We start from the raw sequence: 17,250 nt of genomic DNA, 5'->3' as shown, positions 1-17,250 counted from the left end.
TCCTCTCCCTCTCTCTTCACACCTGCCGTGATCCTATCCCTCTCTCCACTCCTGCTGTGATACTCTACTTCTCTCGACTCCTGCCGTGCTCATCTCCCTCTCTCCACTCCTGCCTTGATCCTCTCTCTCTCCATTCCTGCCTTGATCCTCTCTCTCTCCACTCCGACCTTGATCCTCTCCCTCCCTCCACTCCTGCCGTGCTCCTCTCCCTCCCTCCACTCCTGCCGTGCTCCTCTCCCTCTCTCCACTCCTGCCGTGCTCCTCTCCCTCTCTCCACTCCTGCTGTGCTCCTCTCCCTCTCTCCACTCCTGCCGTGATCCTCTCTCTCTCCACTCCTTCCTAGATCCTGTCCCTCTCTCCACTCCTGCCGTGATCCTCTCCCTCTCTCCACTCCTGCCGTGCTCCTCTCCCTCTCTCCACTCCTGCTGTGCTCCTCTCCCTCTCTCCACACCTGCCGTGCTCCTCTCTCTCTCTCTACTCCTGCCGAGCTCCTGTTTCTCTCCCCACTCCTGCCGTGCTCCTCTTTCACTCTCCACTCCTGCCGTGCTCCTCTGCCTCTCTCCACTCCTCCCGTGCTCCTCTCCCTCTCTCCACTCCTGCCGTGCTGCTCTCTCTCTCTCCACTCCTGCCGTGCTGCTCTCTCGCTCTCCACTCCTGCCGTGCTCCTCTTTCACTCTCCACTCCTGAAGTGCTTCTCTCTCTCTCTCCACTCCTATTGTGCTCCTCTCCCTCTCTCCACTCCTGCCGTACTCCTATCCCTCTCTCTACCCCTGCCGTGCTCCTCTCTCCCTCTCTCCACTCCTGCCGTGATCCTTTCCCTCTCCACTCCTGACGTGCTCCTCTCTCTCCACTCCCTCCACTCCTACCGTGCTCCTCTCCCTCTCTCCACTCCTGCCGTGCTCCTCTCTCTCTCTCTCCACTCCTGCCGTGCTCCTGTTTCTCTCCCCACTCCTGCCGTGCTCCTCTTGCACTCTCCACTCCTACCGTGCTCCTCTCCCTCTCTCCACTCCTGCCGTGCTCCTCTCTCTCTCTCCACTCCTGCCGTGCTCCTCTTTCACTCTCCACTCCTGCCGTGCTCCTGTCTCTCTCTCTCCACTCCTGCCGAGTTCCTCTCTCTCTCTCCACTCCTGCTGAGTTCCTCTCCCTCTCTCTACTCCTGCCGTGCTCCTCTCTCTCCACTCCTGCCGTGCTCCCCTCTCTCTCTCCACTCCTGCCGTGCTCATGTCTCTCTCTCCACTCCTGCCGTGCTCCTCTCTCTCTCTCTACTCCCGCCGTGCTCCTCTCCCTCTCTCCACTCCTGCCATGCACCTCTCCCTCTCTCCACTCCTGCGGTGCTCCTCTCTCCCTCTCTCCACTCCTGCGGTGCTCCTCTCTCCCTCTCTCCACTCCTGCCGTGCTCCTCTCTCCCTCTCTCCACTCCTGCCATGCTCCTCTCTCTCACTGTCTCCACTCCTGCTGTGCTCCTCTCTCCCTCTCTCCACTCCTGCCGTGCTCCTCTATCCCTCTCTCCACTCCTGCCGTGCTGCTTTCTCTCTCTCTCTCCACTCCTGCCGTGCTCCTCTCTCTCTCTCTTCACTCCTGCCGTGCTCCTCTCTCTCTCTTCACTCCTGCCGTGCTCCTCTCTCTCTCACCACTCCTGCCGTGCTCCTCTCCCTCTCTCCACTCCTGTTGTGCTCCTCTCCCTCTCTCCCCTCCTGCCGTGCTCCTCTCCCTCTCTCTTCACTCCTGCCGTGCTCCTCTCCCTCTCTCTTCACTCCTGCCGAGTTCCTCTCTCTCTCTCCACTCCTGCCGAGTTCCTCTCCCTCTCTCTACTCCTGCCGTGCTCCTCTCTCTCTCTCTCCACTCCTGCCGTGCTCCCCTCTCTCTCTCCACTCCTGCCTTGCTCCTCTCCCTCTCTCTCCACTCCTGCCGTGCTCCTCTCCCTCTCTGCACTCCTGCTGTGCTCCTCTCTTTCTCTCTCCACTCCTGCCATAATCTTCTCTCTCTCTCTCCAGGCCTGCCGTGGTCCTCTATCTCTCCATTCCTGCCGTGCTCCTCTCCCTCTCTCTCCATTCCCGCTGTGCTCCTCTCCCTCTCTCTCCACTCCTGCCGTACTCCTCTCCCTCTCTCCACTCCTGCCATGCTCCTTTTTCTCTCCCCACTCCTGCCCTGCTCCTCTCCCTCTCTCCACTCCTGCTGAGTTCCTCTCCCTCTCTCCACTCCTGCCGTGCTCCTCTCCCTCTCTCCACTCCTGCCGTACTCTTCTCTCTCTCTCTACTCCTGCCGTGCTCCTCTCTCTCTCCACTCCTGCTGTGCTCTTCTCTCTCTCTCCACTCCTGCCGTGCTCCTCTCTCTCTCCACTCCTGCTGTGCTCCTCTCCCTCTCTCCAATCCTGCCGTGATCCACCCTCTCTCCACTCCTGCCGTGCTCTTCTCTCTCTCTCTCCACTCCAGCTGTGCTCTTCTCTCTCTCTCCACTCCTGCCGTGCTCCTCTCCCTCTCTCCACTCCTGCTGTGCTCTTCTCTCTCTCTCCACTCCTGCCGTGCTCCTCTCTCTCTCTCCACTCCTGCCATGCTCCTCTCTCTCTCTCCACTCCCGCCGTGCTCCTCTCCCTCTCTCCACTCCCGCCGTGCTCCTCTCCCTCTCTCCACTCCCGCCGTGCTCCTCTCCCTCTCTCCACTCCTGCCGTGCTGCTCTCCCTCTCTCCACTCCTGCCGTGCTCCTCTCTCTCTGTCCACGCTTGCCGTGCTCCTCTCTCTCTCTCCAATCCTGCCGTGATCCTGTCTCTCCACTCCTGCTGTGCTCCTCTCTCTCTCTCCACTCCTGCCCTACTCCTCTCTCTCTCTCCACTCCTGCCGTGCTCCTCTCTCTCTCTCCGCTCCTGCCGTGCTCCTCTCTCTCCACTCCTGCCGTGCTCCTCTCTTTCTCTCTCCTCTCCTGCTGTGCTCCTCTGTCTCTCTCCACTCCTGCCATGCTCCTCTCTCTCTCCACTCCTGCCGTGCTCCTCTCCCTCTCTCCACTCCTGCTGTGCTCCTCTCTTTCTCTCTCCACTCCTGCCATAATCTTCTCTCTCTCTCTCCATGCCTGCCGTGCTCCTCTTTCTCTCTCTCCACTCCTGCCGTGCTCCTCTCCCTCTCTCCATTCCCGCCGTGCTCCTCTCCCTCTCTCTCCGCTCCTGCCGTGCTCCTCTCCCTCTCTCCACTCCTGCCATAATCCTCTCTCTCTCTCTCCAGTCCTGCCGTGCTCCTCTCTCCCTCTCTCCACTCCTGCCGTGCTCCTCTCTCCCTCTCTCCACTCCTGCCATGCTCCTCTCTCTCTCTGTCTCCACTCCTGCCGTGCTCCTCTCTCCCTCTGTCCACTCCTGCCGTGCTCCTCTCTCTCTCCACTCCTGCCGTACTCCTCTCTCTCTCTCTGCACTCCTGCCGTGTTCCTCTCTCTCTCTCTCCAATCCTGCCGTGCTCCTCTCTCTCTCCACTCCTGCCGTGCTCCTCTCTCTCTCTCCACTCCCGCCGTTCTCCTCTCCCTCTCTCCACTCCTGCAGTGCTGCTCTCCCTCTCTCACTCCTGCCGTGCTCCTCTCTCTCTTTCCACGCCTGCCGTGCTCCTCTCCCTCTCTCCACGCCTGCCGTGCTCCTCTCTCTCTCTCACTCCTGCCGTGCTCCTCTCTCTCTATCCATGTCTGCCGTGCTCCTCTCTCTCTCTCTCCACTCCTGCCGTGCTCCTCTCCCTCTCTCCATTCCCGCCATGCTCCTCTCCCTCTCTCTCCGCTCCTGCCATGCTCCTCTCCCTCTCTCCACTCCTGCCGTGCTCCTCTCTCTCTCTCTCTACACTCCTGCCAAGCTACTCTCCCTCTCTGCACTCCTGCTGTGCTCCTCTCTTTCTCTCTCCACGCCTGCCATAATCTTCTCTCTCTCTCTCCACTCCTGCCGTGCTCCTCTCTCTCTCTCTCCACTCCTGCCATGCTCCTCTCTCTCTCTGTCTCCACTCCTGCCGTGCTCCTCTCTCCCTCTCTCCACTCCTGCCGTGTTCCTCTCTCTCTCTCTCTCCACTCCTGCCGTGCTCCTCTCTCTCTCTATCCACTCCTGCCGTGCTCATTTCTCTCTCTCCACTCCCGCCGTTCTCCTCTCCCTCTCTCCACTCCTGCCGTGCTGCTCTCCCTCTCTCACTCCTGCCGTGCTCCTCTCTCTCTTTCCACGCCTGCCGTGCTCCTCCCTCTCTCCACGCCTGCCGTGCTCCTCTCTCTGTCTCACTCCTGCCGTGCTCCTCTCTCTCTATCCATGCCTGCCGTGCTCCTCTCCCTCTCTCCACTCCCGCCGTGCTCCTCTCCCTCTCTCCACTCCTGCCGTGCTGCTCTCCCTCTCTCCACTCCTGCCGTGCTCCTCTCTCTCTGTCCACGCCTGCCGTGCTCCTCTCTCTCTCTCCAATCCTGCCGTGATCCTGTCTCTCCACTCCTGCTGTGCTCCTCTCTCTCTCTCCACTCCTGCCCTACTCCTCTCTCTCTCTCCACTCCTGCCGTGCTCCTCTCTCTCTCTCCGCTCCTGCCGTGCTCCTCTCTCTCCACTCCTGCCGTGCTCCTCTCTTTCTCTCTCCTCTCCTGCTGTGCTCCTCTGTCTCTCTCCACTCCTGCCATGCTCCTCTCTCTCTCCACTCCTGCCGTGCTCCTCTCCCTCTCTCCACTCCTGCTGTGCTCCTCTCTTTCTCTCTCCACTCCTGCCATAATCTTCTCTCTCTCTCTCCATGCCTGCCGTGCTCCTCTTTCTCTCTCTCCACTCCTGCCGTGCTCCTCTCCCTCTCTCCATTCCCGCCGTGCTCCTCTCCCTCTCTCTCCGCTCCTGCCGTGCTCCTCTCCCTCTCTCCACTCCTGCCATAATCCTCTCTCTCTCTCTCCAGTCCTGCCGTGCTCCTCTCTCCCTCTCTCCACTCCTGCCGTGCTCCTCTCTCCCTCTCTCCACTCCTGCCATGCTCCTCTCTCTCTCTGTCTCCACTCCTGCCGTGCTCCTCTCTCCCTCTGTCCACTCCTGCCGTGCTCCTCTCTCTCTCCACTCCTGCCGTACTCCTCTCTCTCTCTCTGCACTCCTGCCGTGTTCCTCTCTCTCTCTCTCCAATCCTGCCGTGCTCCTCTCTCTCTCCACTCCTGCCGTGCTCGTCTCTCTCTCTCCACTCCCGCCGTTCTCCTCTCCCTCTCTCCACTCCTGCAGTGCTGCTCTCCCTCTCTCACTCCTGCCGTGCTCCTCTCTCTCTTTCCACGCCTGCCGTGCTCCTCTCCCTCTCTCCACGCCTGCCGTGCTCCTCTCTCTCTCTCACTCCTGCCGTGCTCCTCTCTCTCTATCCATGTCTGCCGTGCTCCTCTCTCTCTCTCTCCACTCCTGCCGTGCTCCTCTCCCTCTCTCCATTCCCGCCATGCTCCTCTCCCTCTCTCTCCGCTCCTGCCGTGCTCCTCTCCCTCTCTCCACTCCTGCCGTGCTCCTCTCTCTCTCTCTCTACACTCCTGCCAAGCTACTCTCCCTCTCTGCACTCCTGCTGTGCTCCTCTCTTTCTCTCTCCACGCCTGCCATAATCTTCTCTCTCTCTCTCCACTCCTGCCGTGCTCCTCTCTCTCTCTCTCCACTCCTGCCATGCTCCTCTCTCTCTCTGTCTCCACTCCTGCCGTGCTCCTCTCTCCCTCTCTCCACTCCTGCCGTGTTCCTCTCTCTCTCTCTCTCTCTCCACTCCTGCCGTGCTCCTCTCTCTCTCTATCCACTCCTGCCGTGCTCATTTCTCTCTCTCCACTCCCGCCGTTCTCCTCTCCCTCTCTCCACTCCTGCCGTGCTGCTCTCCCTCTCTCACTCCTGCCGTGCTCCTCTCTCTCTTTCCACGCCTGCCGTGCTCCTCCCTCTCTCCACGCCTGCCGTGCTCCTCTCTCTGTCTCACTCCTGCCGTGCTCCTCTCTCTCTATCCATGCCTGCCGTGCTCCTCTCTCTCTCTCCACTCCTGCCGTGCTCCTCTCCCTCTCTCCACTCCTGCCGTGCTCCTCTCTCTCTCTCCACTCCTGCCGTGCTCCTCTCTCTCTCTCCACTCCTGCCGTGCTCCTCTCTCTCTCTCCACTCCTGCCGTGCTCCTCTCTCTCTCTCCCCTCCTGCCGTGCTCCACTCTTTCTCTCCACTCCCGCCGTGCTCCTCTCCCTCTATCCACTCCTGCCGTGCACCTCTCCCTCTCTCCACTCCTGCGGAGCTCCTCTCCCGCTCTCTCCACTCCTGCCGTGCTCCTCTCTCTCTCTCTCCACTCCTGCCTTGCTCCTCTCCCTCTCTCTCCCTCTCTGCACTCCTGCTGTGCTCCTCTCTTTCTCTCTCCACGCCTGCCATAATCTTCTCTCTCTCTCTCCACTCCTGCTGTGCTCCTCTCTCTCTCTCTCCACTCCTGCCATGTTCCTCTCTCTCTCTGTCTCCACTCCTGCCGTGCTCCTCTCTCCCTCTGTCCACTCCTGCCGTGCTCCTCTCTCTCTCCACTCCTGCCGTACTCCTCTCTCTCTCTCCACTCCTGCCGTGTTCCTCTCTCTCTCTCTCCACTCCTGCCGTGCTCCTCTCTCTCTATCTCCACTCCTGCCGTGCTCATTTCTCTCTCTCCACTCCTGCCGTTCTCCTCTCCCTCTCTCCACTCCTGCCGTGCTACTCTCCCTCTCTCACTCCTGCCCTGCTCCTCTCTCTCTTTCCACGCCTGCCGTGCTCCTCCCTCTCTCCACGCCAGCCGTGCTCCTCTCTCTCTCTCACTCCTGCCGTGCTCCTCTCTCTCTCTCCACGCCTGCCGTGCTCCTCTCTCTCTCTCCACTCCTGCCGTGCTCCTCTCCCTCTCTCCACTCCTACCGTGCTCCTCTCTCTCTCTCCACTCCTGCCGTGCTCCTCTCTCTCTCTCCACTCCTGCCGTGCTCCTCTCTCTCTCTCCACACCCGCCGTGCTCCTCTCTCTCTGTCCACTCCTGCCGTGCTCCTCTCTCTCTCACTCCTGCCGTGCTCCTCTCTCCCTCTCTCTCCACTCCTGCCTTGCTCCTCTCCCTCTCTCTCCACTCCTGCCGTGCTCCTCTCCCTCTCTGCACTCCTTCTGTGCTCCTCTCTTTCTCTCTCCACGCCTGCCATAATCTTCTCTCTCTCTCTCCACTCCTGCCGTGCTCCTCTCTCTCTGCACTCCTGCCGTGCTCCTCACCCTCTCTCCACTCCTGCCGTGCTCCTCTCTCTCTCTCTCCACTCCTGCCGAGCTACTATCCCTCTCTTCACTCCTGCTGTGCTCCTGTTTTTCTGCCTCCACTCCTGCCATAATCCTCTCTCTCTCTCTCCACGCCTGCCGTGCTCCTCTCTCTCTCTCTCTGCACTCCTGCCGTGCTCCTCTCTCCCTCTCTCCACTCGTGCTATGCACCTCTTTCTCTCTCACTCCTGCCGTGCTCCTCTCTCTCTGTCTCCACTCCTGCCGTGCTCCTCTCCCTCTCTCCACTCCTGCCGTGCTCCTCTCTCTCTCCTGCCGTGCTCCTCTCTCTCCACTCCTGCCGTACTCCTCTCTCTCTCTCTCCACTCGTGCCGTGCTGCTCTCCCTCTCTCTCACTCCTGCCGTGCTCCTCTCTCTCTGTCCACGCCTGCCGTGCTCCTCTCTCTCTCTCCAAGCCTGCCGTGCTCCTATCTCTCTCTCACTCCTGCCATGCTCCTCTCTCTCTCTCCACTCCTGCCGTGCTCCTCTCTCTCTCTCTCCACTCCCGCCGTGCTCCTCTCCCTCTCTCCACTCCTGCCGTGCTGCTCTCCCTCTCTCCACTCCTGCCGTGCTCCTCTCTCTCTCCTGCCGTGCTCCTCTCTCTCTGTCCATGCCTGCCGTGCTCCACTCCCTCTCTCCACGCCTGCCGTGCTCCTCTCCCTCTCTCACTCCTGCCGTGCTCCTCTCTCTCTATCCACGCCTGCCGTGTTCCTCTCTCTCTCTCTCCACTCCTGCCGTGCTCCTCTACCTCTCTCCACTCATGCCGTGCTCCGCTCTCTCTCTCCACTCCTGCCGTGCTCCTCTCTCTTTCTCCACTCCTGCCGTGCTCCTCTCTCTCTCTCACTCCTGCCGTGCTCCTCTCTCTCTATCCATGCCTGCCGTGCTCCTCTCTCTTCCTCCACTCCTGCCGTGCTCCTCTCCCTCCCTCCACTCCTGCCGTGCTCCTCTCTCTCTATCCATGCCTGCCGTGCTCCTCTCTCTCTGTCCACGCCTGCCATGCTCCTCTCCCTCTCTCCAAGCCTGCCGTGCTCCTATCTCTCTCTCACTCCTGCCGTGCTCCTCTCTCTCTCTCCACTCCTGCCGTGCTCCTCTCTCTCTGTCCACTCCTGCCGTGCTCCTCTCTCTCTCTCACTCCTGCCGTGCTCCTCTCTCTCTGTCTCCACTCCTGCCGTGCTCCTCTCCCTCTCTCCACGCCTGCCGTGCTCCTCTCTCTCTCCACTCCTGCGGAGCTCCTCTCCCGCTCTCTCCACTCCTGCCGTGCTCCTCTCTCTCTCTCTCCTCTCCTGCCTTGCTCCTCTCCCTCTCTCTCCACTCCTGCCGTGCTCCTCTCCCTCTCTGCACTCCTGCTGTGCTCTTCTCTTTCTCTCTCCACGCCTGCCATAATCTTCTCTCTCTCTCTCCAGTCCTGCCGTTCTCCTCTCTCTCTCCACTCCTGCCGTGCTCCTCTCCATCTCTCCATTCCCGCCGTGCTCCTCTCCCTCTCTCTGCACTCCTGCCGTGCTCCTCTCCCTCTCTCCACTCCTGCCGTGCTCCTCTCTCTCTGCACTCCTGCAGTGCTCCTCTCCCTCTCTCCACTCCTGCCGTGCTCCTCTCTCTCTCTCTCCACTCCTGCCGAGCTACTATCCCTCTCTTCACTCCTGCTGTGCTCCTGTTTTTCTCTCTCCACTCCTGCCATAATCCTCTCTCTCTCTCTCTCCACGCCTGCCGTGCTCCTCTCTCTCTCTCTCTGCACTCCTGCCGTGCTCCTCTCTCCCTCTCTCCACTCGTGCTATGCACCTCTCTCTCTCTCACTCCTGCCGTGCTCCTCTCTCTCTGTCTCCACTCCTGCCGTGCTCCTCTCCCTCTCTCCACTCCTGCCGTGCTCCTCTCTCTCTCCTGCCGTGCTCCTCTCTCTCTCTCCACTCCTGCCGTACTCCTCTCTCTCTCTCCACTCGTGCCGTGCTGCTCTCCCTCTCTCTCACTCCTGCCGTGCTCCTCTCTCTCTGTCCACGCCTGCCGTGCTCCTCTCTCTCTCTCCAAGCCTGCCGTGCTCCTATCTCTCTCTCACTCCTGCCGTGCTCCTCTCTCTCTCTCCACTCCCGCCGTGCTCCTCTCCCTCTCTCCACTCCTGCCGTGCTGCTCTCCCTCTCTCCACTCCTGCCGTGCTCCTCTCTCTCTCCTGCCATGCTCCTCTCTCTCTGTCCATGCCTGCCGTGCTCCACTCCCTCTCTCCACGCCTGCCGTGCTCCTCTCCCTCTCTCACTCCTGCCGTGCTCCTCTCTCTCTATCCACGCCTGCCGTGCTCCTCTCTCTCTCTCTCCACTCCTGCCGTGCTCCTCTACCTCTCTCCACTCCTGCCGTGCTCCGCTCTCTCTCTCCACTCCTGCCGTGCTCCTCTCTCTCTCTCCACTCCTGCCGTGCTCCTCTCTCTCTCTCACTCCTGCCGTGCTCCTCTCTCTCTATCCATGCCTGCCGTGCTCCTCTCTCTCTCTCCACTCCTGCCGTGCTCCTCTCCCTCTCTCCACTCCTGCCGTGCTCCTCTCTCTGTCTCACTCCTGCCGTGCTCCTCTCTCTCTATCCATGCCTGCTGTGCTCCTCTCTCTCTGTCCACGCCTGCCATGCTCCTCTCCCTCTCTCCAAGCCTGCCGTGCTCCTATCTCTCTCTCACTCCTGCCGTGCTCCTCTCTCTCTCTCCACTCCTGCCGTGCTCCTCTCTCTCTCTCCACTCCCGCCGTGCTCCTCTCTCTCTGTCCACTCCTGCCGTGCTCCTCTCTCTCTCTCACTCCTGCCGTGCTCCTCTCTCTCTGTCTCCACTCCTGCCGTGCTCCTCTCCCTCTCTCCAGGCCTGCCGTTCTCCTCCCTCTCTCTCCACTCCTGCGGAGCTCCTCTCCCGCGCTCTCCACTCCTCCCGTGCTCCTCTCTCTCTCTCTCCACTCCTGCCTTGCTCCTCTCCCTCTCTCTCCACTCCTGCCGTGCTCCTCTCCCTCTCTGCACTCCTGCTGTGCTCCTCTCTTTCTCTCTCCACGCCTGCCATAATCTTCTCTCTCTCTCTCCACTCCTGCCGTTCTCCTCTCTCTCTCCACTCCTGCCGTGCTCCTCTCCATCTCTCCATTCCCGCCGTGCTCCTCTCCCTCTCTCTGCACTCCTGCCGTGCTCCTCTCCCTCTCTCCACTCCTGCCATGCTCCTCTCTCTCTCTCTCCACTCCTGCCGAGCTCCTCTCTCTCTCTCTCTCCACTCCTGCCCTGCTCCTCTCGCCCTCTCTCCACTTGTGCTATGCACCTCTCTTTCTCTGTCTCCATTCCTGCCGTGCTCCTCTCTCTCTCTCCACTCCTGCCGTACTCCTCTCTCTCTCTTTCCACTCCTGCATGCTCCTCTCCCTCTCTCCACTCCTGCCGAGCTCCTCTCCCTCTCTCCACTCCTGCCATGCTCCACTCCCGCCGAGCTCCTCTCTCTCTCTCCACTCGTGCCGTGCTGCTCTCCCTCTCTCTCACTCCTGCCGTGCTCCTCTCTCTCTGTCCACGCCTGCCGTGCTCCTCTCCCTCTCTCCAAGCCTGCCGTGCTCCTATCTCTCTCTCACTCCTGCCGTGCTCCTCTCTCTCTCTCCACTCCTGCCGTGCTCCTCTCTCTCTCTCCACTCCCGCCGTGCTCCTCTCCCTCTCTCCACTCCCGCCGTGCTCCTCTCCCTCTCTCCACTCCTGCCGTGCTGCTCTCCCTCTCTCCACTCCTGCTGTGCTCCTCTCTCTCTCTCTCTCCTGCCGTGCTCCTCTCTCTCTGTCCACGCCTGCCGTGCTCCACTCCCTCTCTCCACGCCTGCCGTGCTCCTCTCCCTCTCTCACTCCTGCCGTGCTCCTCTCTCTCCCTCTCCACTCCTGCCGTGCTCCTCTCCCTCTCTCCATTCCTGCCGTGCTCCGCTCTCTCTCTCCACTCCTGCCGTGCTCCTCTCTCTCTTTCCACTCCTGCCGTGCTCCTCTCTCTCTCTCACTCCTGCCATGCTCCTCTCTCTCTATCCATGCCTGCTGTGCTCCTCTCTCTCTCTCCACTCCTGCCGTGCTCCTCTCTCTCTCTCCACTCCTGCCGTGCTCCTTTCTCTCTGTCCACTCCTGCCGTGCTCCTCTCCCTCTGTCCACTCCTGCCGTGCTCCTCTCTCTCTCTCAGTCCTGCCGTGCTCCTCTCTCTCTGTCTCCACTCCTGCCGTGCTCCTCTCTCTCTCTCCACGCCTGCCGTGCTCCTCTTTCTCTCTCCACTCCTGCCGTGCTCCTCTCCCTCTCTCCACACCTGCCGTGCTCCTCTCTCTCTCTCTCCATTCCTGCCGTGCTCCTCTCTCTCTCTCCACTCCTGCCGTGCTCCTCTCTTTCTCTCCACTCCTGCCGTGCTCCTCTCTCTCTCTCTCCACTCCTGCCTTGCTCCTCTCCCTCTCTCTCCACTCCTGCCGTGCTCCTCTCCCTCTCTGCACTCCTGCTGTGCTCCTCTCTTTCTCTCTCCACGCCTGCCATAATCTTCTCTCTCTCTCTCCACTCCTGCCGTTCTCCTCTCTCTCTCCACTCCTGCCGTGCTCCTCTCTCTCTCCACTCCTGCCGTGCTCCTCTCCCTCTCTCCATTCCCGCCGTGCTCCTCTCCCTCTCTCTGCACTCCTGCCATGCTCCACTCTCCGCACCACTCCCGCCGAGCTCCTCTCTCCCTCTCTCCACTCCTGCCATGCTCCTCTCTCTCTCTCTCCACTCCTGCCATGCTCCTTTCTCTCTCTCTCTGCACTCCTGCCGTGCTCCTCTCCCTCTCTCCACTCCTGCCATGCTCCTCTCTCTCTCTCTCCACTCCTGCCGAGCTACTATCCCTCTCTTCATTCCTGCTGTGCTCCTGTTTTTCTCTCTCCACTCCTGCCATAATCCTCTCTCTCTCTCTCCACGCCTGCCGTGCTCCTCTCTCTCTCTCTCTCCACGCCTGCTGTACTCCTCTCTCTCTCTCTCTCCACTCCTGCCGTGCTCCTCTCTCCCTCTCTCCACTCGTGCTACGCACCTCTCTCTCTCTGTCTCCACTCCTGCCGTGCTCCTCTCTCTCCACTCCTGCCGTACTCCTCTCTCTCTCTTTCCACTCCTGCATGCTCCTCTCCCTCTCTCCACTCCTGCCGAGCTCCTCTCCCTCTCTCCACTCCTGCCATGCTCCACTCTCCGCGCCACTCCCGCCGAGCTCCTCTCTCCCTCTCTCCACTCCTGCCATGCTCCTCTCTCTCTCTACTCCTGCCATGCTCCTTTCTCTCTCTCTCTCCACTCCTGCCGTGCTCCTCTCTCTCTCACCCTTCCTGCCGTGCACCTCTCCCTTTCTCCACTCCTGTTGTGTTCTCTCCCTCTCTCCCCTCCTGCCGTGCTCCTCTCCCTCTCTCTTCACTCCTGCCGTGCTCCTCTCCCTCTCTCTTCATTCCTGCCGTGATCCTATCCCTCTCTCCACTCCTGATGTCATACTCTACTTCTCTCGACTCCTGCCGTGCTCATCTCCCTCTCTCCACTCCTGCCGTGATCCTCTCCCTCTCTCCACTCCTGCCGTGATCCTCTCCCTCTCTCCACTCCTGCCGTGCTCCTCTCCCTCTCTCCACTCCTGCCGTGCTCCTCTCTCTCTCTCCACCCCTGCCGTGCTCCTCTCCCTCTCTCCACTCCTGCCGTGCTCCTCTCCCTCTCTTCACTCCTGCCGTGCTCCTCTCCCTCTCTCCACTCCTGTCGTGCTCCTCACTCCCTCTCCACTCCTGTCGTGCTCCTCTCCCTCTCTCCACTCCTGCCGTGCTCCTATCCCTCTCTCTACTCCTGCCTTGCTCCTCTCTCCCTCTCTCCACTCCTGCCGTGCTCCTCTCTCTCTCCACTCCTGACGTGCTCCTCTCTCTCCACTCCTACCGTGCTCCTCTCCCTCTCACCACTCCTGCTGTGCTCCTCTCCCTCTCTCCACTCCTGCCGTGCTCCTCTCTCTCTCTCTACTCCTGCCGTGCTCCTGTTTCTCTCCCCACTCCTGCCGTGCTCCTCTTTCACTCTCCACTCCTGCCGTGCTCCTCTCCCTCTCTCCACTCCTGCCGTGCTCCTCTCTCTCTCTCCACTCCTGCCGTGCTGCTCTCTCTCTCTCCACTCCTGTCGTGCTGCTCTCTCTCTCTCCATTCCTGCCGTGCTCCTCTTTCACTCTCCACTCCTGAAGTGCTTCTCTCTCTCTCTCCACTCCTGCCGTGATCCTTTCCCTCTCCACTCCTACCTCGATCCTCTCCCTCTCCACTCCTGCCGTGCTCCTCTCTCTCGCTCCACTCCTGACGTGCTCCTCTCTCTCCACTCCTACCGTGCTCCTCTCCCTCTCTCCACACCTGCCGTGCTCCTCTCTCTCTCTCTCCATTCCTGCCGTGCTCCTCTCTCTCTCCACTCCTGCCGTGCTCCTCTCTTTCTCTCCACTCCCGCCGTGCTCCTCTCCCTCTATCCACTCCTGCCGTGCACCTCTCCCTCTCTCCACTCGTGCGGAGCTCCTCTCCCGCTCTCTCCACTCCTGCCGTGCTCCTCTCTCTCTCTCTCCACTCCTGCCTTGCTCCTCTCCCTCTCTCTCCACTCCTGCCGTGCTCCTCTCCCTCTCTGCACTCCTGCTGTGCTCCTCTCTTTCTCTCTCCACGCCTGCCATAATCTTCTCTCTCTCTCTCCACTCCTGCCGTTCTCCTCTCTCTCTCCACTCCTGCCGTGCTCCTCTCCCTCTCTCCATTCCCGCCGTGCTCCTCTCCCTCTCTCTGCACTCCTGCCATGCTCCACTCTCCGCACCACTCCCGCCGAGCTCCTCTCTCCCTCTCTCCACTCCTGCCATGCTCCTCTCTCTCTCTCTCCACTCCTGCCATGCTCCTTTCTCTCTCTCTCTGCACTCCTGCCGTGCTCCTCTCCCTCTCTCCACTCCTGCCATGCTCCTCTCTCTCTCTCTCCACTCCTGCCGAGCTACTATCCCTCTCTTCATTCCTGCTGTGCTCCTGTTTTTCTCTCTCCACTCCTGCCATAATCCTCTCTCTCTCTCTCCACGCCTGCCGTGCTCCTCTCTCTCTCTCTCTCCACGCCTGCTGTGCTCCTCTCTCTCTCTCTCTCCACTCCTGCCGTGCTCCTCTCTCCCTCTCTCCACTCGTGCTACGCACCTCTCTCTCTCTGTCTCCACTCCTGCCGTGCTCCTCTCTCTCTCTCCACTCCTGCCGTACTCCTCTCTCTCTCTTTCCACTCCTGCATGCTCCTCTCCCTCTCTCCACTCCTGCCGAGCTCCTCTCCCTCTCTCCACTCCTGCCATGCTCCACTCTCCGCGCCACTCCCGCCGAGCTCCTCTCTCCCTCTCTCCACTCCTGCCATGCTCCTCTCTCTCTCTCTCCACTCCTGCCATGCTCCCTTCTCTCTCTCTCTCCACTCCTGCCGTACTCCTCTCTCTCTCACCCTTCCTGCCGTGCACCTCTCCCTCTCTCCACTCCTGTTGTGTTCTCTCCCTCTCTCCCCTCCTGCCGTGCTCCTCTCCCTCTCTCTTCACTCCTGCCGTGCTCCTCTCCCTCTCTCTTCACTCCTGCCGTGATCCTATCCCTCTCTCCACTCCTGATGTGATACTCTACTTCTCTCGACTCCTGCCGTGCTCATCTCCCTCTGTCCACTCCTGCCGTGCTCCTCTCTCTCTCTCCACTCCTTCCTAGATCCTCTCCCTCTCTCCACTCCTGCCGTGATCCTCTCCCTCTGTCCACTCCTGCCGTGCTCCTCTCTCTCTCTCCACCCCTGCCGTGCTCCTCTCCCTCTCTCCACTCCTGCCGTGCTCCTCTCCCTCTCTCCACTCCTGTCGTGCTCCTCACTCCCTCTCCACTCCTGTCGTGCTCCTCTCCCTCTCTCCACTCCTGCCGTGCTCCTATCCCTCTCTCTACTCCTGCCTTGCTCCTCTCTCCCTCTCTCCACTCCTGCCGTGCTCCTCTCTCTCTCTCCACTCCTGACGTGCTCCTCTCTCTCCACTCCTACCGTGCTCCTCTCCCTCTCACCACTCCTGCTGTGCTCCTCTCCCTCTCTCCACTCCTGCCGTGCTCCTCTCTCTCTCTCTACTCCTGCCGTGCTCCTGTTTCTCTCCCCACTCCTGCCGTGCTCCTCTTTCACTCTCCACTCCTGCCGTGCTCCTCTCCCTCTCTCCACTCCTGCCGTGCTCCTCTCTCTCTCTCCACTCCTGCCGTGCTGCTCTCTCTCTCTCCACTCCTGCCGTGCTGCTCTCTCTCTCTCCACTCCTGTCGTGCTGCTCTCTCTCTCTCCACTCCTGCCGTGCTCCTCTTTCACTCTCCACTCCTGAAGTGCTTCTCTCTCTCTCTCCACTCCTGCCGTGATCCTTTCCCTCTCCACTCCTACCTCGATCCTCTCCCTCTCCACTCCTGCCGTGCTCCTCTCTCTCGCTCCACTCCTGACGTGCTCCTCTCTCTCCACTCCTACCGTGCTCCTCTCCCTCTCTCCACTCCTGCCGTGCTCCTCTCCCTCTCTCCACTCCTGCCGTGCTCCTCTCTCTCTCTCTCCACTCCTGCCGTGCTCCTGTTTCTCTCCCCACTCCTGCCGTGCTCCTCTTGCACTCTCCACTCCTACCGTGCACCTCTCCCTCTCTCCACTCCTGCCGTGCTCCTCTCCCTCTCTCCACTCCTGCCGTGCTCCTCTCTCTCTCTCCACTCCTGCCGTGCTCCTCTTTCACTCTCCACTCCTGCCGTGCTCCTCTTTCACTCTCCACTCCTGCCGTGCTCCTCTTTCACTCTCCACTCCTGCCGTGCTCCTCTTTCACTCTCCACTCCTGCCATGCTCCTGTCTCTCTCTCTCTCCACTCCTGCCGGGTTCCTCTCTCTCTCTCCACTCCTGCCGAGTTCCTCTCTCTCTCTCTCTCCACTCCTGCCGTGCTCCCCTCTCTCTCTCCACTCCTGCCTTGCTCCTCTCCCTCTCTCTCCACTCCTGCCGTGCTCCTCTGCCTCTCTGCACTCCTGCTGTGCTCCTCTCTTTCTCTCTCCACGCCTGCCATAATCTTCTCTCTCTCTCTCCAGGCCTGCCGTGGTCCTCTGTCTCTCCATTCCTGCCGTGCTCCTCTCCCTCTCTCTCCATTCCCGCTGTGCTCCTCTCCCTCTCTCTCCACTCCTGCCGTGCTCCTCTCCCTCTCTCTCCACTCCTGCCGTGCTCCTCTCCCTCTCTCCACTCCTGCCGTGCTCCTTTTTCTCTCCCCACTCCTGCCGTGCTCCTCTCTAGCTCTCCACTCCTGCCGAGTTCCTCTCCCTCTCTCCACTCCTGCCGTGCTCCTCTCCCTCTCTCCACTCCTGCCGTACTCTTCTCTCTCTCTCTCTACTCCTGCCGTGCTCCTCTCTCTCTCCACTCCTGCTGTGCTCTTCTCTCTCTCTCCACTCCTGCCGTGATCCACCCTCTCTCCACTCCTGCCGTGCTCTTCTCTCTCTCTCTCCACTCCTGCTGTGCTCTTCTCTCTCTCTCCACTCCTGCCGTGCTCCTCTCCCTCTCTCCACTCCTGCCGTGCTCTTCTCTCTCTCTCTACTCCTGCGGTGCTCCGCTCTCTCTCCACTCCTGCCGTGCTCTTCTCTCTCTCTCTCCACTCCTGCTGTGCTCTTCTCTCTCCACTCCTGCCATGCTTCTCTCTCTCTCCACTTCTGCTGTGCTCCTCTCTGTCTCGACTCCTGATGTGTTCCTCTCCCTCTCTCCAATCCTGCCGTGATCCTCCCTCTCTCCATTCCTGCTATGCTCCTCTCTCTCTCTCCTCTCCTGCCGTGCTCCTCTCTCTCTCCACTCCTGCCGTGCTCCTCTCTCTCTCCACTCCTGCTGTGCTCCTCTCTCTCTCCACTCCTGCTGTGCGCCTCTCTCTCTCCACTCCTGCTATGCTCCTCTCTCTCTCCACTCCTGCTGTGCGCCTCTCTCTCTCCTCTCCTGCTATGCTCCTCTCCCTGTCTCCACTCCTGCCATGCTGCTCTCTCTCGCTCCACTCCCGCCGTGCTCCTCTCTCTTTCTCTCTCCATTCCTGACATGCTCCTCTCTCTCTTTCTCCGCTCCCGCTGTAATCCTCTCTCTCTTTCTCCACACCTGCGGTGCTCCTCTCCCTCTCT

The 17,250-nt window shown here is 60.9% G+C and overlaps 1 protein-coding gene across 1 annotated transcript in view; it reads left to right on the top strand.

Annotated features, from left to right (window-relative positions):
* The window catches only part of psmb8a (proteasome 20S subunit beta 8A), a 361,129-nt gene that overhangs the window by 129,614 nt on the left and 214,265 nt on the right, over positions 1–17,250 (top strand). The window lies entirely within an intron of this gene.

The sequence above is a fragment of the Heterodontus francisci genome, chromosome 29 (assembly GCF_036365525.1).
Source record: "Heterodontus francisci isolate sHetFra1 chromosome 29, sHetFra1.hap1, whole genome shotgun sequence".
NCBI classification, from domain to species: Eukaryota; Metazoa; Chordata; class Chondrichthyes; order Heterodontiformes; family Heterodontidae; genus Heterodontus; species Heterodontus francisci.
The sequence above is the reverse complement of the archived record's forward strand: the minus strand, read 5'-3'. Positions and strand labels throughout refer to the sequence as shown.